Genomic DNA, 27,349 nt, shown 5'->3' on the forward strand with positions numbered 1-27,349 from the left:
ACATCAGCTTCTTCATGTGGTTACACTTGGACAAACTGTACTTGAGCATTTTTTAGACATTTTTAGCTCAGTGCTAATGACAGTGTTAGCATGCTAAGTATAGCTAATTGCACTAGCTCAGTTTAGCATGTAAGCATGCTAATATTTGCTAGTTATGGTTTGATACAATGTCAATTTGAGGCTGTCTGGAATGTCACTACTTAAACATTTGAATACATTTAATTATAGAGCATCATAAATAAATCAGCAAGAATTTAATCGTAGTCTGCAAAGCATTTACTTGCTGGTGTCACTTGGGAATAAATAAAGTCATAAAAACCTTACTTTAATGGCAATCCTTTTTGGTGTGGTTAAGAAACTTTTGCCTGGCAGAGAGGCTCATACTGACTACAATGGAACCATATGGCTAGGATGGCTAAATGCACATTACTTAGGTTTGTGGGAAAGCTTGTGGACAAATGGTAGGTAATAGATTGGCAGCAGTCGTCTCTTGTGTGAAAATCACGTTTGCCTTGAACTGGACTGTTCACAGAGGTGAGCGTTTCAGCAAGGTGACAGTGAACAATTGCTGACTGGATGTATAATTGTATGAATGGCGAACTACTGATTAAAGCTTGTGTTCCCCGCAAACTGAATAAGAATTCAAGATGCATTGTAAACTTGCCCTGGATGAAGGTAAATCATTGTTAATTGTACTTAAAAATCTCAACAAATAAGTTTAGGTAGAGTTAGCTGAAGATATAATTGGAAGCTTTACCTTTAAGGCATATGCTCTGGAATCATACAGTAAAAAGAGTTAGCTCAAATATTCATTATGGCAGCCCAAAGGCACAGCTTCAAGAATGAACCATCCTTCTGAGGAGCAAAAAAGGGAATGCCACGAGGCAAATAAGATATCTTTTGGTTCCTAGACTCCCAGCTAATATTGCATGTTTTCTGTTGAAATAACAACATTTTCTTCAGAAGTCCGTGCGGGTGACCTTTGTAAAATCAAGTCAGCCTCAAATTGAATGAATTCACTGGTGACCTTGAAGGCATCTCTGTGTCCAATTCACTCAGCTCTCCTCTATATGATACTTCTTGCACAGGTAGATCTATCCATCATGTTCTTTTGTTCACCTTTGTGTCAGTGACAACATTTTGCACCTTGTTTTTTCTTCTCCCTATTTCTTTTTCCTGTCCCCCCCCCCCCCATCATTTTTGCAGTCTCCTGGAGAAGTCAGCCATGGATGTGTTGCTGTGATGCTTCAAGGTCAAGAGTGCTTAGCTGGATATTAAAGAGACAGATGGGTGTAGAGGCCGAGTGGGATGGCAACGCAATGCAATTATAACCCGTGCCCACTGTCCACCGCACACATACATTCGCACACAGCACGAGGGAGAGCGAGACCAACAGAGAGCGAAAGTGGGTGAGAAATAGATAGACAAGAGATCACTGCTATCTCAGAAACTCTGTGGAGACAATCTAATATCAGCATGAGTGTAAGTCCACAACAGTTAGAGCATGCACGCACTCATATACAAACAAATGTGCGTGCACTTGTGCACACACGCGTGGCACAGAGATTGTCTGATAGGAATTGTAATGGCTCATTAAAGCACCAAAGTGATCCTGTGGATGGTTCCAGGAGGAGGAAAACAGAGTGAATGATTGATACAGTGATACAGAGTGTGCTCCCTCCACCAGCCCATTAGGGGTGATTTAGAGGGACTGTGGAGTGCAACTGGAATAGAAAAGAGGCTCCTTTCTCTACATTTTTGATTCCAACCTGCTCTGTGACTGATTGAGAGAGCACAATAAAATGACTATGTTTACCACCATCATAAGATCTCACTCTTGTTCATAATGGTATTTAGGAGGGAGTGATTGCTCAGGTAACAGCCGTGACATAATAGGTGGTGCAAATTGGTGCGCTTGCTTAATTGTATTTCAGACTGTTACATGAGTTATGAGTGGCAGCGGGTCATGGTATGGCTGTGTGTCACTGTCGGTGACAAACCAGGCTGGAGTGAAATGGTAAAGCGCGCTGGAAGTTGTTCGGAGGAAAGGCGCCTGATCAAGGCCCGGTGTAATTTGCCCAGATAGGATATTATTCACTCTCACTAATGGTCATACAGTGAGACACGGTCTCTGGTTTCATTAGTTTCACATGAGATCTTTCACAGTTACAATGGTCTATGCATATAGCATCAATCTGACCCCGAAGTGTTATTTTCTGTGCAGTATCAGTCTTAAACATGCAGTGCTACTAGACTTTATTCCCTCATAGCACAAATGACCCATTATATACCTGCGGAGAATTGATATCATTGTTCAACAATGCTAATGAGCAAAGGATTTCATTGCCAGGTAGATCTTAACATCCACTCCTGTATGTCAGATGCTCCCAGTCCTCTCATTTTACTAGTGTTTTCTTATAAGTGCTCAACATTAGTTAGCATCTAAAATCTTTTGTTTACATACCAAACATGCAAATGACAAAGCAGGTGATTGCATCTGTGCCAGCATCATTTTTTTGTATTGGATTAAAAAAAAAAACATCTAAATCTTTTATATTTAAACACAAAAAAACAGGATAGAGTATAAAAGAAGGACACAGCTTCCAGGTCTGAAAAATTAAGCCAATAAATGGGTGCCTTAAACCTGTAATGTTTTTAATGACCATCAGGAGATGACATCTGGTTCCATAGAGAACTATGGGAAAATGGTCCTCTGCTCTGACCTTTGTAAACAGTTGTCAGATGTCTTTTGCGTGTTTCAAGTCATGTTTAATAAAAACTTAAGTCTGTTTTGTAGATTTTGGTTAAAGGATGCTTATCCTTCCTGAAAGAAGCATCGTCAGCTAATGACTAGTAATTAACACGTCCACTGAGATGAAGAAAGTGAAAACAGGACTTCACAAACCAATGGCTGACATCATGGTGTCTATATTGATCCATACTTTCTATATTAGATTGGTTGTTATGTATTCATATTGATATTCATACTACTAGATGAGGAAAAAGGGAAGCCCTTATGTTTCTTTAAATTGTATAAGAGTTATATAGCTCTTAGGATCCATATTATTACTATTACAGCCCCCTAAGTATTTACACTGACAAGGACATTGCTTATCTTACATTAATCTATTTCATAAATCAAAATGTGATCTCGGTTTTTGTCCGTTATAGACAATGCTAACTTACCCTCAAAAGAGAAACTGAGGAATATACAAAGCAGCCACTGCTTTTAGTGTCTGTGTTGACTGATCTTAGAGGTCTGCTTTGAAGTAGAGACATCCGATTTTTCCGAAACATGCCGCCCGTGATTTGTTCAGTGATGGCTGATTTTAAATCGCTATGTTCAAGCAGCAAAGTTAAAGATTCTTTTTCTTTCTTCTGTAATGCCTAAAAAGTGTTCAACATATCCTTATCCAAGGGCATCAGATGGTGTCATCCTTTTGTAGAAAGCACAAAGTATCCTTTGGCACTGGTCACAGTGCTCTTTTAATAACAGGCAACAGTGTTTGCATTAGGGTGACAGCCATTTGGGAGCTTTGTTCCTTTTTATGCTTTATTGTCAGTTGACTGTTTGTGCTTTCACTTTGGGTTTAGGGCACAAAAACAAACGTCCCTAGGTTTCAGAAAAGATTGTGGTTTATGGTATAAGTTGCGCCTTCACAACGTAAACCCTGCAGAGCTGAAAAATGATTATACCCACTGCGTTTAAATGTGATGCCAAGGGGTTCTTTTAAAGCACTGATATGCGAAGACTTTGGAATAGCAGACTCTCCCTTTTGTGATACAGCTCTAATACCAAAGGACACCTACACCTGTATATGTGTGTATCTGTGAGATGCCCATTTCTTCAACAAAGCTACAGTTTATGACACCCTGGGAATGAGAACGAGTGACGCTCATGCTGGTACATGCACACAAAGGGTTTCATAGTTAATGCACAGAAACAACAATTCAGAACTTAACATTTGACACACATAAGCAAAGACACACAAAGGCAGGCACAGATGTATTAGTTTATGTTATTGATTCGGTTCTGTCTTATTATTGCCTCATGATATCATCCAGTATGTAACTCGATAAACCAGAACAAAGTAACTGAAGACATGACTGACTGTTATACTGTTTACAGGCTATTTGTATTTAAGGCTTAACTAAATGTTCGCTTTAATTACCCCCAAATTTACTTTTAACTCAGAATTGGTCTATTGAATCAGCGGTCTCACAGGAGGCTTTATTGTAACAATGATCCTCATTAAAAAAAAAAAAGAGTCTCAACCCCATTAGACATCACAAAAGCCGTATCAGGCATTGAAACACATGATCACACAATGACCCTTTGTCAGTATTTACTCATGACGATAGAGGAGGTGTCAGCAGCATGGAGTCCCACATGAGTCCACATGATTGTGGACAAAAGAAGAAGCAGCGGTGCTGTGAAATGGAGCCCAGCTCATGCTGAGGCAATTGAGACAGGAAATGGGGGTCGGTGTGGGGTCATGGCGTCCAAACTCAGCAATCTGAGGATTTTGTATTTCCCACAATCCTTTACTCACCCACCCGTTCCTGCTGTCACACGTGCGTGCACACACACACACGTACACACACATGATTGCACACACGATTCAAACCCACTACGCCTCCCGGTCCTTCATCCCCCAGGGGTGAAAGTGTGATATCAACCAATCTGTTCCAACCACCCCCATAACCCTAACAGTTACAGCTGCACCACCCCCGATCCTCTCAGCTCCTTTTCCTACCTAGTGTGTGCCACAGTGGAGGGACAGCCACGCCAAAACACACTCCACCGAGCTCTGGACCAGCACTCGCAAAAAGGGTCAGGAAGAAGGGTTAAGTGAGCCAAGAAGAGAAAAACAGCAGAGATGAAGTCCTGCTTGGACTCCAGTATGACTCATATTGATATTTTAACAAGTTTAGATGCCAGTAATAATCACTCAGCACATTTACAGTAATGATAGGCAACATATATGCATGTATATTTGCTTAGAAATGACAGAAAACTGTTGCCACAGATGAACAGGATAATATGTTAGTAACAGTGGTAGCTCCATCTCTTTGCTGTTCCCATTTTAAAGTGAAATGTCTGGAAACTCATCTGACCATTGAGGCGAAGTTTGAGGCAAAAGCTGTGACTACTTAGCCAGCGGGAGGCCAGCAGGTCTGAGAGCCATGTCATTTCTTGTGTTGCTTTCCTCTTTCACTGAATTCTGAAACGGACATCAGCAGAAACATTGCTTTCAAATGATGCTCTAAATGCTATTTCGGATGCTTTTATAGCCAAAGGAACTGGCTTCTCACTATATCGTGTTCAATTAATTTATATCCGGTTGGAGAGCTCGTCAAACCAAACTGACCAACTTGATTTATTTTTAAAATGCTACAATATAGCCCATAATTAATACTGATTTCAACATCAGCATTAACGTAGTTAACATTTTATAATATCAGTTATATGAAAATTATGTAAGTGTTCAAATATTTTTTTTATTTTTATTACCAATTCATGTCATACCTTTTCAAGTTTTATTACCAACAGGTAGTAAACATGAAAAACAACAAGCAACAATCTGCTAAAGAACTCACTGTGAGGTTTTTGGTGCTCCATTTTCTTTGTTTCACTGATTGCTACAAACCTCCAGGAACTACTGCCAACCACTATATACACATTTTTCCTTCAAAAACTCTGAATTCTGGCTTTAATCTCAGAATTGTGACTTTTTTTTAAGTAGGAATTTTGATAATTTGATAATGAATTCTGAGAAAAAATGTCAGAATTCTGACTTTTTTTCTCAGAATTCTGAGAAAAAATGTCAGAATTCTGACTTTTTTTCTCAGAATTCTGAGATTAAAAAAGTCACAATTCTGAGATTAAAGTTAGAATTCTCACCTTTTTCTCAGAATTCTGGAAAAGAAAAAAAATAAAGACGCCCACTTTTGTTTTCCAGTGTTCCTAATCCTCTTCCGTATTGTACCACGCCGAGTATGTCGGACAGCTCTTGAGCCATGTGCACATGACATATACAGATATATACCAACAGCAAACAACCTGGGAGTCAGTGCTGATGAGAATTAGGGCTATATAAAGTATAAATAAGATTGAAATTGAACATTTCTGTAATAGAGACGAGTGGAAAACCGTGGATTGACTGGATATTAAAACCTTAATGATTATTATTCATTTTTAACATCATCATTTTATTGTTGTTTACTCAAGTTCAATTATCAAGTTACCATTTGTTTGCGATGGTTATTATAAAGTATTGTTACCTCCATTTATAGTCTAGACAACTAAATGACTAAGTACACCTTTTTTTAAAATCATCTACCCTTGAAGATGGTTTCCCTGTTGCTGGTCTTTATCATTTTGGCAATGGAGAGTATGTTTGGATAATATCCCATATTTAAAAGCACAGAGTGAGCTCCATCTATGTATCAGCAAGCCAATTTATCAGTTTAACAGTAGTTTCAACATGTCCTCTGTGAGAACCATGGGAGAGGCGATGAGAGGAAGAGCACGGGGGGGAGGCAGCTAAGAAGGCGATGAAGCAGAGCTCAATTTGGACATCAAACACAGAGGGAGAGATGTGAAGGCGGTCGCACGTGGGCCTAAGATGTCAGGAAGGAGCAGTGTCCTGACTCCATTTCCAGCCCTCCCATGGGAATCCCACGCATGTTGCAACAATGTGGCAACAGACTTCATCCCATTACCCCCGAGGCTCCTTACCCTCAGTCTGCTCTCGTCTCGAAAACTGACAACTTGACTGTATTGAACTTGTTCAAAGGGTTTCTGGTTTCCTGGAAAGACTGGAAGGTTGAGAAATTAATTATTTCTGTGTCTTTGGAGCTTGAGTGTTGTACAAAAAGAAACGATGCGACTGTATGAGGAAGTATTTCTAAAGTCAGACTGCATCGAGTTATTTGTTACTCTGCCATTCAACGGAGTGTGAAATGTACCAGTTTAAGGATACAGCCTAGTTAATACGTTACTTCCCAGCAAAAGATAAAATTCCTATTGGACTCTAGCAAGAATCCCTGATACCATAACAGGTTTAGACATGAGCTCTGACCTTTAAATAATTCACGCTACAAATTAATAAAATAATAACTGCTCAGGAGTTATTAGCAGAAGCTAGATGGGTGGTGTTGCACTCACTTCAGCTCATTTTCATTAAATGTGAGAGCAGTCAGTCTAAGCACTCCCATGCAGAGAAAATAAAGGGACCAATTAGCACAGCCATGAGAGGTGAAAATTGCAAGGTGCACCTCTGTAATCCTATGTGGAAAATACTGTGAGAGTTGCGTGTAAGTGGAGTAGCCGTTATCACAAGCTGCAAGATAAATGGAGATGGCTCAAGGATGCCAAATCTATAAGCTTTTTAATGATTGGTAAGTCATGGTTTCCGGATTGGAATGAATATGGAAAAGATCTTTATCCACCAGTGGACTCAAGGTCACCACTGATCCCCTGTCCCAGGGGTGCTTAACAGGAACTTTTTACAAGGTGCAAATGATACGTGCTACCCTGCTCCATTTTGCATAGCCAGCATTGGGGAGTGTGACACAAGTCAGATCATTTATCATCGTTTTCAAGGTGTACTTAATGAGAAAAGCGGGAAAGAACACAGAATCTCAGCATATATTCTATAATGTACCGCATTTAGGATCTGTGCATGGGATTAGACAAGTGGCGGGATAAAATGAAGGGTTCCTAGATCATAGATGCATATAAAAATGCAAATACAGCTAATTCTCTCAACCTTGGGGTCAGAACATCATGTATAGTGATGTGCAAAAGTCTTGAAACACCCTCATTTCTATAGTTATTTAGCCTTTCTGGAGGTCTTTGAAAGTTCTTCTTTGGACATTGCTGGACATTGGTGCTCATTTTCAGTCCAGGCTTCATACCTGACCATTTTCAGAGGCACCTAACTCTCTTTAACTTTGTCATTGTTCATTTTTCAGTATGATAATAAATCCAAAAACAGTGAAAATGCAGTAGAAGCATACCTGGATAGAAAAACACATAGTGGAACACTATCAATCGCAGATTGGTCTCCCCAGAGCCCAAAGTGCAACATTACTAAAGCAGTGTGGGATCATATTGGCAGAGAACACAACAAAAGACAGCCAACATCTAAAGAAGAGCGTTGAATGGAGGACTGATGAATACTACTTAAGGAAATTACAAGAAACAGTTTGGGCGATGTTGAGGAATAACAGTGGTCATACCAAATATTAACTTTCACTAGAATTGTACAGACTTTTTTACTTATATATTGTATTTTCAAAATTGCTGTCCCTGTGTCCCATTTTCCTAACACAATATAAAGAAGTGAGGGGTGGCTCAAGACTGTTGCTCACCTCCTTAAACATGCACATATAGGAATCCAAGTCTTTTGCATGGCACCTTCAAAAACACAGGGGCAATGTGACATGTTTTACAGAAGACATTCTGCTTCATTCCACTTCAGCAATTTATTTTTCAGAGACGGCACAAATTAATTAATGTCAATCTCAACTAAATTCAGCAGATTTAGCCAAAAGGCTTTTTTCAGTCTCTGGACAGATTGATATATATATATATATACATTAAAAGAGAGGGAGATGGCAAAAAAGAACAAACAAAGACAGATCAAATGTAATTAAATGTGCTAGAAGAATATTTAGAATTAAACCATTTACAGTGGGCAGAAAATACAGAAAACACTGTTCAAAATTGGAATAGGAGTATTTTATATTCACATAAAATTTATTTAGGGTCATGAGAATTTCAGTACTTGATAATTGGGTCACATACCAGAAAGGGTTAAAAGAAGTTTGCTAATGTATTCCAGGTGCAGAACAGTGTACCTCAGAGGGACAGTTTACCCCCAAAATCAAATTTACATATTTTTCTCCAGGCTAGCACTGCTGTTTATCTGTCTCGATTGCTTTGGTGTGAGTTGCCCAGTTTTGGGGATCTCCATTGTAAATGTCTTTGTTCTCTTGAATACAATGGCATAAGATCACGCTTGCCTTGTGGTATTTTTGTGTGGAGGTTTGTGCATCTATCTGTGATCGGAAGCTCAGACTCGTGACAGGATGTAAACAATAATTGTGTCCCGATCAGCTAAGCTTTAATGTTTAGCAGCCAGCAGGTGTAGTCTGGTAGGAAAGAAAGTTTCTACATTATAACTGCTCACAGCAAGGTTTGCGCTTTGTTTTATTTAAGTAGCTGGGTGATGATTTGTGGAAAGAGACATTACTGCTGAGACATTTTTATTTGTTTTGGGTTTACAATTTGAGCTCCACGAGGCAAATGCTATTTAGTTCAATTATATTCAAGAGAAGGTAGACATCTGTACAGGTGATATCTCCAAAATTGGGCAACTCTCACCAAAAACAACCTAGGTGGATAAATAGCCCAGCAGGCCAAAGGATAAACCTGTATATTTGATTTTGGTCCCTTTTTTATGATTTCACCTTCAAAATACAAACAAATTTGGCATCCCCACACAGTTTCAAATACCTATAATATGCAATAAATGATTAAAGCCTTGGCATAATGTTTATGTGTTGTGTATGTAGACCTTCTCCCAAAACAGATAACATTCATTTTTCAAATGAGACAAACTGTCAGTGATTGATTTTCGCAGGAGGCACTCCAATAATGAGATCTGTGTTTGATGCCACTGACCAGTCTTTCCGGTGACTGATGCAGTGATTGAGTGATGTCACCTGCACCTTGATGAACATGTCACCGCGGCGACTGACAGGCTCTCCGCCACCTAATGCTGTCGCCATCCGCGAGTCACTCACCTGATTTACCGCCGTGATCGCTCCGCTTGTCCTCATCATTTTTTAAAAGCTCCTGAAGTGTCATTTCCTGTGCTATGCTTGACTTGAATCTGAGGAAATGAAGCCTGTGAGAGGTGAATTATTACCCATGGTGACTTTTAGACTAATTGAGACCATTAAGCTATGCAGCACAGCAAAGAGAGATCGCCGACTCCGGTGGCAAACACAGACGCCCAGTGCACACACCCCCCCAAAAAAACTGCGCCCTAATTTGTCAGTTAACCTTAAATGTCAAGGTGAAACTGCTGGTGAAATGCAAAGGTTGAATGTAAATTAGTGGCATAAAAAAACACGCTCTCATGACCCCAATCTGTACAGTTCATGGTCTGTGTTTAGATTTGGTTTTTAAATGCGTTATCTTTAATTATCTCTGACCCTAAGGCTGAATCGCTTGGTTAGTTCATTCTGTTAACAGTCTACCACGCAAGGATAGTTGTCTAATCAAATGTCACAGTTCACTTGCAACTACAGTGACCTGCATCATTCTAGTTTGCTGTAGGAGGGTCCCGAACAGGGTCCACTGCATTAACATGATGTATGGTGGTGAATAAACCGCACGGTCTCTGAAATGGGATTCGTGTAGTCTTGCCAACAGATAATACGTGAAAGGCTGTAAAGAAGATTTCATCCCTTTGAGTGTGAGTGAAAAAGGAGAGAACAGAATGAGCCAGAGAGCAAAATGGAACCCAAATCCCTGGAGAATAATATGGAGATCTGCCTAACATAAGATCCTTGTGGTAATGCAATTTAAGTTAGAAGGAAAAAATGTCAGGGTAATCTCATCAGTCCGTCAGAGAGAGGGATGTCAGACGTAGCCTGTGGCGAGCCTCCAGCAGGGCCGTCCTTATCCTCCTCTCTGCATCACTCTGTCTCCCCTCTACTCTCCCTTTCTTTCCATCTCAGAGCCATGCCATTGCTGCATTGTCCCCTTATCCTCTGTCAATACTTGTAGCCACGCAGACCTTGCAACACAGCCCAAATCCTAGGAATAAAAGCTGTGCAACATCAGAAACAAAAGGGCATATTAACAAAAAATTTGCATAAGAAAAATTGCCTTTCTGTGTCAAAAACTGACAGGTTGTGCCTCAGGTACCATATGCAGAATGTCGTGAGGTCAAAAAAGTATGAATATGATCTGGGAAGGGTGAAATGACATGCAAGGGAAAAAACATCCCATCAGATGTTCCTTAAAGCCCCGGCCGTATGGAGATAGGATCTGTAAATCACTGGCCCCTGTAAGCTTCAGGGCATACAGGAGGGGGCAATGGCATCTCTAAGGCAGTGGGTGGGTGTGGGGGCATCCTCAGACAGGAGGAGGCATCTTTTTCTTTGAAAGCCTTGGGCTGTGCTTGCTCTTAGGTCACCAGCCTGTTGGGGGTGAGCAGCTCAACAGGGACAAAACCACAGCAGGGTCGAAACGATGCTGGGAATCAGTCTTAGTTAATTGTGAATTCAGAAAGAGAAAGGATCTTTTGCAAACTAATTTTCACTTCGTCTATTTGTTTTCTGTTTTTCCTCGAAAAAAGTTACTTTACCAGATTTAGAACCTTTGAATGTTGCTGGGATATGCTGACTGCAGGCTTATTGGAAAAAGGTGGCAATCCATAATTGCTGTCAACATTCTCAGATGTGATGCCGGAGGACATTGGAGGGTGTGGAAAAGTGGCTGTGCAGCATATCAGAGCGTGAGATAAGGCCAGATTGTGGTGTATTGATTATAGATAGACATCTACTCTCCAACACAAGCTGCTGCTCTGCTCTCAAGCGTTGCAGAAGACTTGATATGTTTGGATGTGCATGTCCCCCGTTGATCAGATTAGTTAGTAGAATGTCTGGCTAGAGTAGTTATAGTAGTTTTGCACACTGAGGCTCATATGCAGTTAAGGCCTGTGTAGGGAGTGCTCAGTGTGTCACCAAAATGAACAAATCAGACAGCAATGCTGTTTACTCACTGCTTGCAATGATTAGACAGCGTGCCTTATAGTGCTGTCCAACAATAAAGCCCATTATAGACGAGGAATGAAAAGTCGCCGCTCATCAGATCGTTGTGGGGGGAAAAAGGAGTTTTTTATTTGCCTGGCATCATTCCTATAGTGTTGTATGCACCAGAATGTATTATTATTAGCCTTCAAAAGATTAGTCCAGAAAATAAAACTTTGAACAGACACAGTTGGGCTTTTGTCTGCAATATATGAACAAGGTTTCACCACATAAGTAGAAGAAAAGCTCCTTGTATCAGAAACAATGAAACTTTTGAAAGGAGTCCCTGGCATCCCTGATCCTCTGTCAGTTTTATAAATTAACTGTGCATTTGAGCGATCTCGGCTTGCAGTGTACAGTAGCCTCTTTGTTAACTAGCTGTATTTCAAATGAGCTTGTTAACTTACTTCTGACGGCTATCTTGTCCTTTGTGTTGCACCAATCATGCAAAAATGTATGGAAATAGAACCGACTTGACGATTGGCCTCTGCTCTGCCCTTTGAGAAGCTATGACACTATAGGCATTGTATTTTTGTCTATGTCTGGAATAAAAGCACATGTTAATGTTAAAATCCAAGACTTTGTCCGTCACTAAACGTAGTATAAAATATTAAAGGTGATTTTTATTGCTTTAAAAAAACAAACAAAAAAATTGTTATCCATTGGCATAAGTATAATGTTTCTAGCTACATGTTCTTAGTGAACCAGACTAGAAATGTTTGTGATTTGCATGGAACAGTGGTTCAAGAGGACAGTCAGTGCACCTGACTGTTTATCAGTTTGTGTTAGTCTTTGTAGGACCTTTATTACCAGCAATAGCACAGCATCTGAGGAAAAGAAATGCAATAAGGCACTACCAGTCAAATGAGTCATCAGTTTTGTAAGTCTCCTCTGGAAATGTAATCATACGAAAGCGGACAACAAGACAAAAGGAACAATTACACCAAATGGACAGTGAAATGGCAACCAGATGACCTGGTAAACAAAACATGCGCCATCAATAAATTGTCCAATAAAATAAAATCACTTGTAGGGAGAAGAGGGAATTCATGTGTGAGACCACAGGCTGACAACTAACCTCTCTGACACACTATAATTTAATGTCCACTGACCATGTTCTTACTTCTGTAGGGGCTTGCTGGGTAGTTACTGCACCAGTTCTTCGTTTATGATTTATGAACGGTGGCAACCAGTATTAAGGTGCAACACTATCACATGTAGGCAGATTTACGTATTATTAAATCAAACAATATCATTGTTTTTGCCAATATTGGAAGCCAATATTACCACACACACATATACACTAACCAGAAACTTCAGTTCAATTCAATTCATTTTTACTTATTTTTTTATTTTATTTATTTCACAATAACAGTTGCCTCAAGGCGCTTTTTATTGTAAAGACCCTATAATATCAGAAGGGACCCCTGCAGTCGAATGGCTTCCTATAAGCAACCACGTGGCAACTTACTTTAAACAGGAAGAAACATCGGCCAGAATCAGGCTCAGGGAAAGGCAGCCCAATCTGCTGGGAGTGATGGGAAAGAGAAGAGAGCTTAGGTGCACCTTACTCATACCATTTTGGACATCCTTTTGCTTTCAGAGGTGCCTTAATTTTTCATGGCACGAATTCAGCAAGGGCTTGGAAACACTGCTCAGGGATTTTGGTCCATATTGACATGATAGCAAAACACAGTTGCTGCAGATATCGGCCCAATTTGGTGAGCCCATGTAAATTGTATCCTTGGTTTCCTGTTTTTAGCTGACAGAAATGGCACCTGGTGTGATCGTCTGCTACTGTTACTGATGCATTCCTGTGAGCTGGAAAATCCCAATAAATCCGCAGTTTTTGAAATACTTGTCCCCGTTCTGATACTTGGTTTGAAATATAGGTCGTCTTGATGCTAAAATCCATATTGCTGCCAAGTGATTGGCTGATGAGACATTTGCATCAACGAGCAGTTGAACAGATGGACCTAATGAAGATTGGGTGTACATTACTGGATGATGAACATTAACCTCAACAGATTAAGGACCTACAAATCTATACAAGGAAAGATAAAAGTTGCAATTTTGAAAATGGGATAAATGTACAGCAACATTACCTTCTTTTTTTTAAATTCTAAAACTCAATTATGAATCTGACAATGAGTTCCTAACATCCTGTTTCAAATGTCTCTTTCCAATTAAGCACTCTTACATTTGCACACCTGAAGTGCAATACAAAACACTTAAACTTTGCATAATTGCAAAATTGATTTGATAGCCTCTCAGTGTACGGGAACAACTAAACACCCTTTTCAGCAAGAACATGATGCTGTCTTTCCTTGTACTGTATACATTAAATGCAATTGTCTTAGAAGCACATGGGGCATGGGCAAAAGTATACAGTAATGAAGGAAAAATGTACTTGTGATTGATCTCAAGCAAGAAAGAAGGTTATTTATTGCTATGCCCCTGAAATATATTTTACTGTAACAGAAAAAAATCCAATTCACATTGTTGTGTTTTTTATGTTTTCCTTCTGTTTGAAATTGTTTCTTTTTCATTTTTTTTCTGTAATAAAATCTGTATCAGTAATTTATCTCTGCAGTGCACTGCAGTCGAAATATCTGCAACAAAAACTAACAACATTGAAAAAAGAAACCATTAGTTAAGAACTCTTTCTCTCACTTTCCCTCCCCCTGGTTTTTTCTTACATCCCCTCTAACTTTTACGCACACACAAACGTGTGTGTTGCTGTACAAGCGCACAGTCTTGTACAGCAACACACACGAGCGAGCACGCATACAATGCCGCACATTGAAACCGAAACAGAGAGGGAATTTTTCTCTCTGTGGGTGAGAAATGGAGAAGACACTGTGGTTTTGTTGTTCTGTTGCCCTCTTTTCTTCTCCTCATTTATTCAAAGCTGTAAGGCAGCAGTCTGGTGCCATCAATCTCAATTGGTCTGTACTTCCTGCTCTGCTCTGATTGGACATAATGATCTCCGGATGTCACTCTACACACTGATATGTTTCTCTCTGTGACCCATCTGCTTCAGTATTCTGCCATGAGCAGCCGGTGTGTTTACCATGGACACACAGGCGGGATCCTCCCACGCTCCATTCACTCCACACCACCTCACAATCCGGTGTTATCAGCGTCATCCGTCCTCCCGTTCTCTTTTCGGTGTTTATTGCTTTTGTGACATGTGATTAGCGCTTACACATGTGAAAAATACTTTCAGCAATTTTTGTATGTAAGTCGTGATTGTGGAAAGGGTCTATCTCACCTACTGTTTTTTTTTTCTTTTGAGTTACTAATGAAAGAAGCAGCCTTAGTAGAAAACAACTCCCCCCCCCAAAAAAATATGCCCCTGCATGTTGTTGTCTTTATTGTGTGTGAACAATAAACTAATTTGTGCCATGCAAGAACATACTACAGATGAATCGTCTTTGGAGATCATTTCATAAATGTTCCGATTTTCAATAACTTTAATTAATACAAGGATTCCCTGCTCCGGTTTCAATGCATTGGAAAGATTATAGATGCACCAACCCGGCTTTCTAATTCATGTTCCCATTATTCCTCCCTGATACTTTATAGCTCTGTAATTATGGCTCAATTTCTTTGACCATTCAGAGGAGCTCTCAAATTACAAGTCTTTTTTCTTGTCCAAGTAAACAGGGGAAAATGCTCAGCCGTCTGTTGTCTGCCAAGCAAAGCAGACCCTGTGTAAGTCTGTCTAAGTGGCTTTTGGTGAGGATCAGATAGCAGTCATGTTTCTGAGATTAGGAGGGGAGAAATGGCACAGTTAGGAGGCCAAATCTGTGTAAACCAAACCCCGAAGAACACACATTAGCACTGCAAAAACAGCGCAGGCAAGACCCACATAGAGAACCTCAAGGCATTAGTGGAACACCAGAATGAGGATCGCGATAAGGACGGCGCTAAGTCAGACGATACCAATCTGTTTTTGTCTGACTTTCTACTTGACATGGAGGAGTGGACAGTGGGCTATATCGCTGACAGAGAGAGACCTTCAGCTTGGACACCTGAGGCAGTGATCAGATAGGATGCTTTTGTTGTCCAGCTTAAAAACAAAATGCAGCCGTAAGCAGCACGAGGAACAGGAGGAGCCGCATCTGGGCCGGAATTTGTCGAGCATCTCGGATTCACTGTGTAGAAATTGTGCTGAGTTACTGGACTAAAAGCAGAGCAGTACATTAGAGTATGAAGTTACACATACTGTTAACAATGAGACTCCTGGGAGAGACTGTAATGTGTTCATGTTTCAAAACGCTCTCAGCCTCGAAGAAAAAAAAAGAAGAGTTGTATACCAGTATGAAAACCGAGATAACCCAATTACCCAGCTATTATGTGAAATATATATACAAAAGTATAATTTTCAACTGGAGTAAACAGGTTAAAGCAACCTGTTATGATCCCTTCCACCACTGTATTTTTATTCTCTGGAATCTACTAAAGTAGTTGAAAACGATCTTTATTTTTGATGTACTGGACCATGAAACATCCCCTCAGTTCAGGCCTCAGTTTTGTCTCCTTTCCTTTTAAATCTTCTGATTGGTTGCTTTTCTCGAATGTAAGGTTTTACAGCAGGTAGGTGGGGTTGTGTGCCCGGCATGGCCATATTAAAGACATCAGCATCATACAGAACCAAAAGTGGGAAAAATTGTGTGAAACAACGAGCTCATAGAGCTTCCACATATGTTAACTTCTGTCATGTTTAATGTGAAAAACCACAAACAAACAAATCCACAACAAACAAATCCATAAGAAGAAGTCCATAATTGTTAGGTACATATAACACCAGTGACAGACAGAGGATGTGAAGGCCCGGTAAAAGAGTTTGCTGAAACTCTGTCTTCTCATTAATGATGGAGCACTCGCCTCTCCTACAAGGTCATTTACAAAAGTATATTCTGTTTTTGTCAAAATGCCATTTAAAAGAAAAGAAGATTATGATTCAGGCATGCCAAAACATTTCTTATTCTATGGAAAGGGCCCAAATTTCTTGACAGCACTCTCCTGCCAACCCCTAACAGGTTAGGACACCTCTGGAGGTCTTTTGAATATTAGCAGAAATATGACTCATTTCCTACAGAAAGTTAAAAAAAAAAAAAAAGCTGATGAAGTGCTTTTAGCTTTGTGACTAAAAATAGGACCATATATGCATGACTCTCAGAATTCTTGCCTAGTTAGTACCTTCTTTGAGATGCTTGATGAAAACAGGACCTGAAAGGAAATAAGATACAGGACATCACTGCAATAAAAACCACTGACATACTTCATACGCACTTGATTTAGCATTAGTAAATTAAATTGTAACAAAGCTGAGAAAAGCTGTTTGCATTTTGTGCTTGTGAATTGGGGGTTTATGTTGTTATCTCATGAACAAAAAGCAGATTTTAAATGATATTGAGATAATTTACCATCAGATATCTACTAGTGGATTTTGTAATTCTCTTTTTAGATACTAGGATATTTATGGAGAACCTCAGTGCATTCTCATCCCAGGGCATCACATACTGCTGTTCTGTCAGATGCATCTAGCTTCTGAGAGATAGGCCTTTGGTGCTGCTGGTGCCTTGATGCACTGGCTGCAGCATTATTAGAAACAGAGAGGTATCAGACGTCTTTGGAAGAGTGAAAAAGTTTGAATCTGTTGGTTGGAGAAGTGGCAGTGGACTAAATCTGAACTGATTTCTGTTATATCCTCACTTTGTTTCCTTAATTTCTGATGACTGATTAGATTTCTTTTCACTTAGGCCTGAGGCACATAGACCTAGAGACCAGTCGGCAGTCATGTGGCAACCACAGGTCGCTAGGGAAAAATGTGTATTCCCCAACCGGTCTGCGAATGATTGCTGGAAGAAGCATTTACAGCGCTGAACCAAAACAAAAAACAAAAAAAAAGAAAACACTCGCCATCTAATCACCAATTGGCAGTGAAAACTTTGTAAACTTTATTTTGAAGGTTTCTGGTTTGGATTCCATTTTTTTCCAAGATTCACTACGGCTCGGCAAGTTGTTGAGGAGTGTTTGCAGACAAGTCAGCATCTTCTGTCCACATCTATCTGTTAGCAGTCAAAGTAACTTCAGGGAAATTTTTGCCTCTTTGTAACTGACTTTACCCAAGAACAGCCAACAACCTCCAGCTATTATGTGCCAAACAATCGGGGAACTCCCTACCTGTGGTTGTCAGAGGTTCCCTGAGTGCTCTCTGGCATGTCTGACTGTGGCCTCAATTTCCTTATATTTTTTTTTTTTACAGTTTAGGTTTTGGTGCTAAACTAACTTTGTTAGGTTTAGGAAATACCATGGTTTGGGTTAAAATATGGCCTTCCTCTGCAGTTGCCCTGCATATTTAAAAATTATGCTTACCCAATGCATTTAAACGTGACGCCAACAAATCTAACGAGTTGGGAGTGAGAATCATCTCACTATTGCCTAATCCTGGTGCACGCCAAGTTTAGTGTGTAATTCTGAGACTCCAGCTGCAGCAACTATTTGATCCCTGTGGAATGAGGATGGGATGATAACTTGGTCGACATGAAGACAACCTCGTTTCCTCATTTAGTTACTGATGAGTTAATAACTTAAGCACGATCACCAAAGCGCACTCGTGTGTGAAGTTGCAGTCGAGTTCATCCTCTGCTTAAATGAGGAGGACTGATCAGAAAGAAAATGCAACATTGGCCCTTTTTAGACCTGTTATTTTGAAGTGCAGTCTGATGTGCTGATCAGTAATGGCTACTGATCAAGCCTAAATCAGTTGATACAATATACAAGCTGCTATCTGTGCACGCTGGCATTTGTGTTTTCTCTTTTGTTTTCCCAAGATAACAAGAAGCAAGAAAAAATTAACCTGTGATCTTGAGATAATGGCTTTATAAATAATAACTGCAAGCAAAGGCTTTTCTCTGCTTCCATAAATTTGCAGGAGCATGGGATATAATTGGAAAATTATGAAAATTATGAAACTATATGTGTTTGCTTTTGCAGTGAAGGTAAAGAAAAAAAGCCTTTCAGTTCATGCATGATTTCCTGTTTGCGATGGTTTCATCATCCTGGCCATGAGATCAGTTGCAGCCATTACTTGGGTTATTTTGACATTCCTATTGCAGGATGAGGCGAGACTGGAATAGGGTTTGATATATGAATGTCACATCCACAACAGTAAATAGAAGCACCTTTTTATAATGTATTAAGTAAAAAAAAAACAAAAGAAAAAACAAAAAAACATCCTACAGGTTCCTGACCTGAAGGTGAGTTGCTCGGGGTGTAATGTTTAAACAAAATAATAGCTTCTGGGATACTTTTTGAGCAAGCTTCCATAACAGCCCAAAGTCTCTGTGTCTGTTTAGAAATGTGTGCATGTTTGTGTGAGTAGTTGGGGTGGGGGAGGCTTCTGATGATCAAAGCCTTAAGAAGTCTGTGCTCAGCAGGTAGGGAATGTGTTTGGTGAGCTTGAAGGAAGTGTGATCCACTTTATATACAAACCCTGAAAATGTGGTGTATGATTCTACCATATGGACATCACTGCAAGGGAATTCTTAACTAAAGGTGGTGGGAAAGCTACTTAAAAAAATGTTTTTTAAAAATGAAGAAAGAAGCTAAAGCAAACAACCCAGAGGCTTACATCTGAAACATTCCTTTTATGGGTTTTCTTAATATGAACAAACATTGTCCAGTGTTTATGAATAAAAATGATTGTTTCAGGGTATCTATTCAAAGACTTTGCTCCCCAGACATTCCTCGCGACAGTGGACATGAGCGAGCGTAGTAGCTTACATCGAGAGAATGCGTTGCAACCAATGAAGGGCTAACATGATCACCATGTGTCATCCTGGCACAGGGCCTGACACGCAACTATGGCTGTTTCATAATTCATCAGACCTCAGCCGAGAAATAAAACAGCAGTCCTTGTCGAGAGCATTTAATCCGAGCACACTTTGAGTGAAGATGTCAACAATCTGTCAACTTCATTTGATGCTCAACTTGTCACGGCTTCTGACAAACACCTACACAGTAAAGTGACAGAGAACAAAAGAGGTGTGGAGAGAGGCAGGGCAGAGAGAAGAAAAATAAGATCCGGCGTGACAGCTGTGTGAACGTGTCACAGAGAGATGCACACACTGTCTGTCTGAAACTCACGCCTTTGCATTTACAACTTCAGATGAGTTTTACCGTTCCCCTTGAAATTCCACCCATTTCCTCCAAATGAAATTCAGGTATCAGGTTTGGTCACTTCTCCACTCACAAGTGAAATATGAACTCTCCCCTAAATAGCATTGAGTACTCTGTCCACAGAAAGATGGACTCAGCACTGTTAGATAATTTGCTTCTCTAGTCAATTTGCCTCTCTGGTCCCTGCGCTATCCTTTGGCATAAAGGGATCACAGACCGGCTGGGTTGGTAAACATTTGCCTGCTGTCTGCAGTTTACTGACACCATGTCACATGATTTGCTTGCATTCTTTTGCTGTTGAACCCATTTGCTGCAAAGTTGCTTGGGTGTGCCTAACTGTGCCCAGTAATTGCTTTGATGGTGTTCCAAAATAGCTGCTGACTTTAGTCAGACATTAAATGTCAGATGCACAAACACCTCAATCCTCATTTTTTGAATAGTTATCACTACTATCAAACAAAAAACACAAATGCAATCAGGTTTTTTCAAATGGAACGGTTAACTGATTCCACAATTTGGACTACGGGCAGCGAAACTGATAAGGACAGTCAAGGACAATAAAAAAATCTGGCCTCCATCAGACTTGATGTCATTATTTATTTAACAAAGAAAAAAGCCAGAATGCAGAAGCAATGAGTGAAAAACTTGGAGAACCACCTATAGGAGCAATAACTTGAAATAATTATTGTGGAGGAATTTTAAAGAACTCTTCTTCACAATGTTGCTTTGAGGTCATTGATTTATGCACAGCTCTCTTCAGCTATTGTCAGTCAGGTTGAGGTATTTAAAGACCTTAAATCTTTTCTTTTTCAGCTGTTCTATTGTAAATTTACTGATGTGGCTGGCATCATTCTTCTGTTGCTTGACCCAGTTTGGGCTAAGCTTTGGCTGTTGAAGAGATGGCCTCACATTTAACCCTAGAACATTTTGGTATACGGGGTAGTTGATCGACTTAGTGATTGCAAAGTGCCCAGGTCCTGTGGCTGCAAAGCAAACCCAAATCACCCCTCAACCACCATATTTGTCAGTTAGTATGAGGTGTTTGTGTTTATATGCTTTGTTTGGTTTTTTCTGTGCATTATGGCCAGACATCTCCAATGTGATCTCATCTGTCCAAAGGACATTGTTCCAGCAGTCTTGTGATTTGTTCAGATGCAATTTTGCAAACCTAAGCTGTGCTGTCATGTTCTTTTTAGAGAAAGGGCCTTTCTCCTGGCAACCCTTCCAAACAAGCCATACTTGTTCAGTCTTTTTCTAATTGTACTGTCATGAATTGAAAATTTAACGTGCTAACTGAGGCTTGCAGAGTTTGAAATGTAACTATTGGGGTTTTTTTCGCAGTTTCTCTGAGCATTACACAGTCTGACCTTAGGGTGAAGTTGCTGGGATGTTCATTCCTGGGAAGAAGGGCAACCGTCTTGTCTTTCAGACTTTGTTATATTCTGATAAGTAATAATAATAATAATAATAATAATAAATTTTATTTATGAGCGCCTTTCAAGTCACCCAAGGACACTTTACAATAGGATAAAACACTTAGTAAAACAATGGCAGAATAAGAACAATAAAACAAAAGCACAAGCTAAAATTAACAAACAGTGGATTCATAGTGAATATGCAGATTTGAACAGATGAGTTTTGAGTTGGGATTTAAACTGGGGGAGAGAACCAATGTTTCTTATTTCTGGGGGTAGAGAGTTCCACAGCCTGGGAGCAGAGCAGCTGAAAGCTCTGCTTCCCATGGTGGTGAGGCGGAAGGAAGGTACAGCAAGCTAGATAGAAGAAGAAGATCGAAGTGAACGGGCAGAACAGGTAGTGGTTAACAGGTCAGAAAGGTAAGGAGGAGCGAGCTTATGAATGGCCTTGAAGGTGAGCAGAAGAAGTTTGAATATTATCCGGAATTTCACAGGGAGCCAGTGAAGTTCCTGAAGAACAGGGGTGATGTGCTGGTAGGAGGGGGTTCTGGTGATAATGCAAGCAGCAGAGTTCTGAACCAGTTGAAGCTTATGGAGGGATTTTGGGGGAGACCATGCAGAAGAGAACTGCAGTAGTCAATACGGGAGGTAACAAGACTGTGGACAAGAATGGACGTAGACTGGGTGGAAAGAGAAGGAAGCAATCTGTTAATGTTACGTAGATGGAAGTAGGCAGAACGGGTGAGATTATTGATGTGAGATTTATAGGAAAGTGAACTGTCTAGGATGACACCAAGGCTCTTAACCTGAGGAGAAGGGAAAACTAAAACCCTAGAACTAAAGCGGGTGTGTTTTCTTCCTATCATGACTGAAAATATTAAATTGAAATCATTATCCACATCTAAAATATGTCTAAGTCTAACAGGTGTGGTTGTATCAGGCTGTATCAGCCTGTACAACACAAATGATGAAACACAGGGAGTCTTTCTGTCCCTATCATGTACAAGGATTATCAAAAATATATATTTGATTGTTTCCTAATCAGAACAGTAAACTGAAGAGGAAAAGCAGACCTAAATCAAAGAGTCAGATATTTTACTGAAACAGTTCTGAAAATTCTCCCTCGTAACTCTACAAAATGTGATGGATCAGGAATGAAACAGAACAATCATACACCCCTTTTAGCCGCAGTAATTTAAGCAGCCTCTTCACTGAAGGTGCCACACTTAGCAACCTTCGAAAATGTCAGCAGAGTCTGTTTAAATAACAGATATGACCTTGTCCCAGCGCAGGGAACTCGAGGGTGGAAAGGGTTAATTATACAATAGGCACACTGTCGGCAGTGGAACTTTCTGACAGGTGTAATCACAGGTCACAAACTTCGTATTTTCTGTGTAGATGGAAGATAAAAGCATGTTTGTACTAGAAAAGGCATAACTGTCTTAAAAGCTTGGGAGTGACTTTTCCAAAGCTGAGATAAAGTGGAATTACCCTTTAACCTGAACTGTCTGTGTTCAGTTTCTATGCCAACAGCTAAAGAATCTTTTGAGTCTCACTTGCCAGCGTGTGTGTGTGTGTGTGTGTGTGTGTGTGTGTGTGTGTGTGTGTGTGTGTGTGTGTGTGTGTGTGTGTGTGTGTGTGTGTATGTGGGTATTTTCTATTGACTGCAGTTGTCAAAAAAGAATTGTGAGATGTTACCTTGATATAGTTTCACTTATATTTCCACAATATGGCCTCAAATATGTGGAGATTTTAACATATAAATGCTGATATAACTGCCTCCTTTTGTTCTTTTAGGTTTGTTTTTGTTTTCCAGCTTAATGATGACCTCCTTCACTTGCATAAACATCTCTTTGGACCTCATAATGAGAGTTATGGTAAAAGTTATGAATTACACATTCAACAGTTGGAATCATTTACAGGTCTTTTGTCTGTTTTATTTGTCACTGGGAAAAAAGAAGGGGCGCAGGCGTCGGCTGGCCATGAAACTGCTTGTGAGTGAACTGAGCAATTACGTTTGAGCCTCTGAAAATGGAGAGCTATGTATAAAAATGGCTCTAATTACTAAATAGTTAGTGCAATACTTTTGTTAAACCCCTTGAATTAAGGCTGAAAGTCTGCACTTCAATCACATCTTGATTGTTTGATTTCAAGCACTGCAGTGTTGTACAAAGGGAGAAGTGCAAAAAAAGAAAAAAATGTCAAAAACTCATGGAACTAACTGTATATATGGTGTACAGTTGTGAGATTTCCTTGTAAAAAAGATTTAAAACTCACACTTAACCTTTCATTAACAAAGTAAAAAGAACCAGCCATTTCTTTGATGAGCCCCACTAAGCTGATTTACATATTGAAACTAGGCATAACCAACACACCACATGTAAATGAAAGCTATAATAAAATATATAATGAAGTCTTGCCACTCGGCAGTCACCTTAATAACTCATTCCAGGCAGTTCTTTCAGACTAACAATCATAATTAATCACCATTCAAATCTGACAACGAACTGCGCAAAAAAAAGTTTTGACTTTGCTTCAAATCAGATTTAAAAATCCTTTTATTTCCTGGCATGTTAAACCTCCACTGCATATGCAAAGTTTCAGTTTAACGGTTTCATTTATGACTCAGTCCTGAGTTCCAGCGCAATCAGTGTCCCAGCTCATTCCACTAAAGCACTGAAGGAGTGCCATGATAATTAAGAATATGGATGTAGGAAGCCTAGGAAGAAGATTAACAAAAGGTTAACTTAGCTACATATTTACTGCTGTGACAAGGAAATGTGCCTGCCACCATATGTTTCATACTTTCATCAGCGTAATAACACAATGGATTAATGTGTGTCTCTTTGTTCTTTCTGGGAAACGGGAGGCCACTTGCCATCTTAGGCATTACAGAATTCTCCTATGGCTTTCTATTTATTATTCAGCGAGTGTTGTGCCTCTGTATAATGTGTATAATGGAGGCATTAATAGGCAAAGTCCTATAAAAAAGTATTTGCCCCCTTCATGACTTTATTGAGTTTTTTGTATATTTGCCACACTACAATGTTTCAGATCATCAGCCGAATTTGTAATGTCAGACAAAGATAACTCAAGTAATTAAATTCAGTTGAATTCAGCTTTATTTATATAGCACTAAATCACAAGAACAGTTGCCTCAAGGCACGTTATATTTTAAGGTAAAGACCGTACAATAATACAAAGAAAATGGAAAAAACCTAACAGTCACATGACCCCCTATGAGCAAGAAAAACTCCCTTTTAACAAAGAAACCTTCAGCAGAACCAGGCTCAGGGAGGGGTGGCCATCTGCCACAGCCAGTTGGGGTTAGTGGAGGAAGACAGAATGAAGACGCACAGGTCAGGTAAATACAACATCATTTATTAAGGGGAAAAAAGCTATCCAAACCCACCTGGTCTTATATGGAAAAGTAAATCCCCCCCATTTTTAAACCATCAATAAATTGTAATTAACCTCATTTCTTTTTGGAAAGCTGAGTTTAATTTCATTAGGCACACCCAGCTCTGGTTACTGTCAGACCAGTTGAATCAAGTAATTGCTTAAATAGAAGCTGTGTGACAAACTGAATCATGCCACAATCTAAAGACACAGCTGAGAAAGCAATTCCAGCAAACAACAGTGAGAGGCATGAGATCCACAAATAGAGAAAACTATGAACAATGGTGAACCTCCTCATGAGTGGCCAACCTACCAAAAATACAGTGCATCAACAACTCACCCAGGAGGCCACAAAAGCACACAGAACAACATCTAAAGAGCTGCAGGCCTAAGGCTTCAGTTAAGGTCAGAGTTCATGATTCAACAATAAGAAAGAGACTGGGGGAAAAATGTCATCCTTAGTAGAGTTCCAAGGCAAAAATTCACTGCTAACCGAAGAGAACCCAAAGTCTCATCTCACATTTGCCAAAACTCATTTTGCTGATCCCCAACAATTTTTGGAAAAAATTCTGTGAACAGACGAGACAAAAATCGACTTTTTCTGAAGTTTGCAAAGACTTGATTACAGATTTATGCTGCCAAGGGTTATCAGGAATAAGGGGCAATTACTTACGCCAGGTTGGTTTGGGTGGCTTTTTTCCCATAATAAAGGAAATCATCTTTAAAAAAGTACATCCCATGCTAAAATTAAAATACGTTTCGTTGACAAATGTAAGTGTGAAAAAAAATCTACAAGACTAAGAAATCAGGAAGGGGGTAAATAATTTTTTACAGCACTGTATGTTGTCTAATATATCAAATACTAAACTGTGTAAAAGCAAAACACATGTAAACAGAAAAATTACACAGGTCTAGAGACACTGTTTTCTTGTAAGCATGTACAGTGTGTGCACTCCCCTACATGCATTTCATGCATTTTCCACCAATATTTCCCAAGTGCTTCCCAGCATTGTTCCTGTGATGTCAATAGTAATTTAACTTGCAGGGTGAATGTGGCAGAGCCTTTTCAGCTGGTAGAGATCTTATTTTGTCAGGAGCCAGAGAAAAATATTCCACTTGTAGATGTCCATATGAGGCAGGAATACAACTGAGGCCTTTTTTTTTTTTAGCTATTGCGATCATAGCTCAGTGTTATATTTCCACACTGCAATATGGCTTTTCTCTAACTTAATGGTCACCAAGAAAAAGTGTGCCACTTAACAAATGGACTGCTTTGCTCAATATGCAATTAGCCTATATCGCTGGTTGGAAGTTTTCAGTCCACCAAAGAGAGTTTTGACAGAGTGAATATCTAAAAATGGCAGTATACTGTGTAGAAATCAATCCCCTTTCTCTCCATTGATTCCATTAAAAGCCTTTTTGGAGATTGATTACACTGAAAGCCTCCCTCCGCTTAGGATTACAGTTGCACAGTTCCAATCTCATTTTTTACAGTCCAAAGATATGGGCATTTATTCCATTACACTCCAAGGTGCAAAGCCTGGAGAACATCAGAGACCACCCTTTTCTAAGAATAATACTTTGTAGAGATAGTAGAACATCCGTTTGAGTATTGGGTATTGCCCTGCTTTCTCAGATAAGTGTTATCACTCTTGTCAGTCCCTTTCAAGATCAGTTTTCCACTATCAAGATATAAAAAATGCATGATTCGCAAAATCTGAAAACAACATTGCAATGTGAAGCGATCCGCGTGTTTCCAACTCCTTGTTGTGCTGCTGCTTGCAAGCACTGACGATAACACACACACTTATTTCAGTGAACTGGGCAATGTGTGGACTTGCATTGTTTTCTGGCAAACCTGAGTCTGTGAATGTAATATGCAGTAGCTTAGAGGTCTAAAAAAACGAAGGAAAACAAAATAAATTGCATATAGATTTCTTTGTATGCTGTTGCTCTCCATACTGCTCCCTTATCTCTGTAATGGAATATTTATCAGTAAAGAGCACAGCAAAAAGAATGTTGCTCATGGCAACTGAATGCATAAAACATTTTGTTATTTCAGTGTTTGTATATCGCCAAAATAAATGATCAAGAATATTAGGGCCTGTACGGGGGGGAATCCTTAGTCAGCAGCTTTTGGTTGTAGCCATCTTGAGGGTGAACTTGGGGACAGTGTCCTTGCTAGGCCATAGCGTGATTCATTTATCTGTCACTTATTTCTGCTGAGCAAACCACTATCTGCTGGTGGGATGTTCATGAATACATCCACAAAATGATATGAAAGCAATAACACTTCACAAGATCCGGGATATTTCGCAGAAAAATCGATCAGATATGTCTCCTGAAATTGCATTTCTCTCACTCGCGAGTTGTTTAATATTGTATGCATTTCACAGCTCTGTGGCTGTGTGTATAGGGAAGGAGGCAGCTGCGTTTTGCATATGACTGTGCGTGACCTTTCGCTGGTCCACTGTACTGCTTAGCACAGAATTCTGGCACACTGGGGT

This window comes from Oreochromis aureus, linkage group 9, assembly GCF_013358895.1.
Source record: "Oreochromis aureus strain Israel breed Guangdong linkage group 9, ZZ_aureus, whole genome shotgun sequence".
Classification (NCBI taxonomy): domain Eukaryota; kingdom Metazoa; phylum Chordata; class Actinopteri; order Cichliformes; family Cichlidae; genus Oreochromis; species Oreochromis aureus.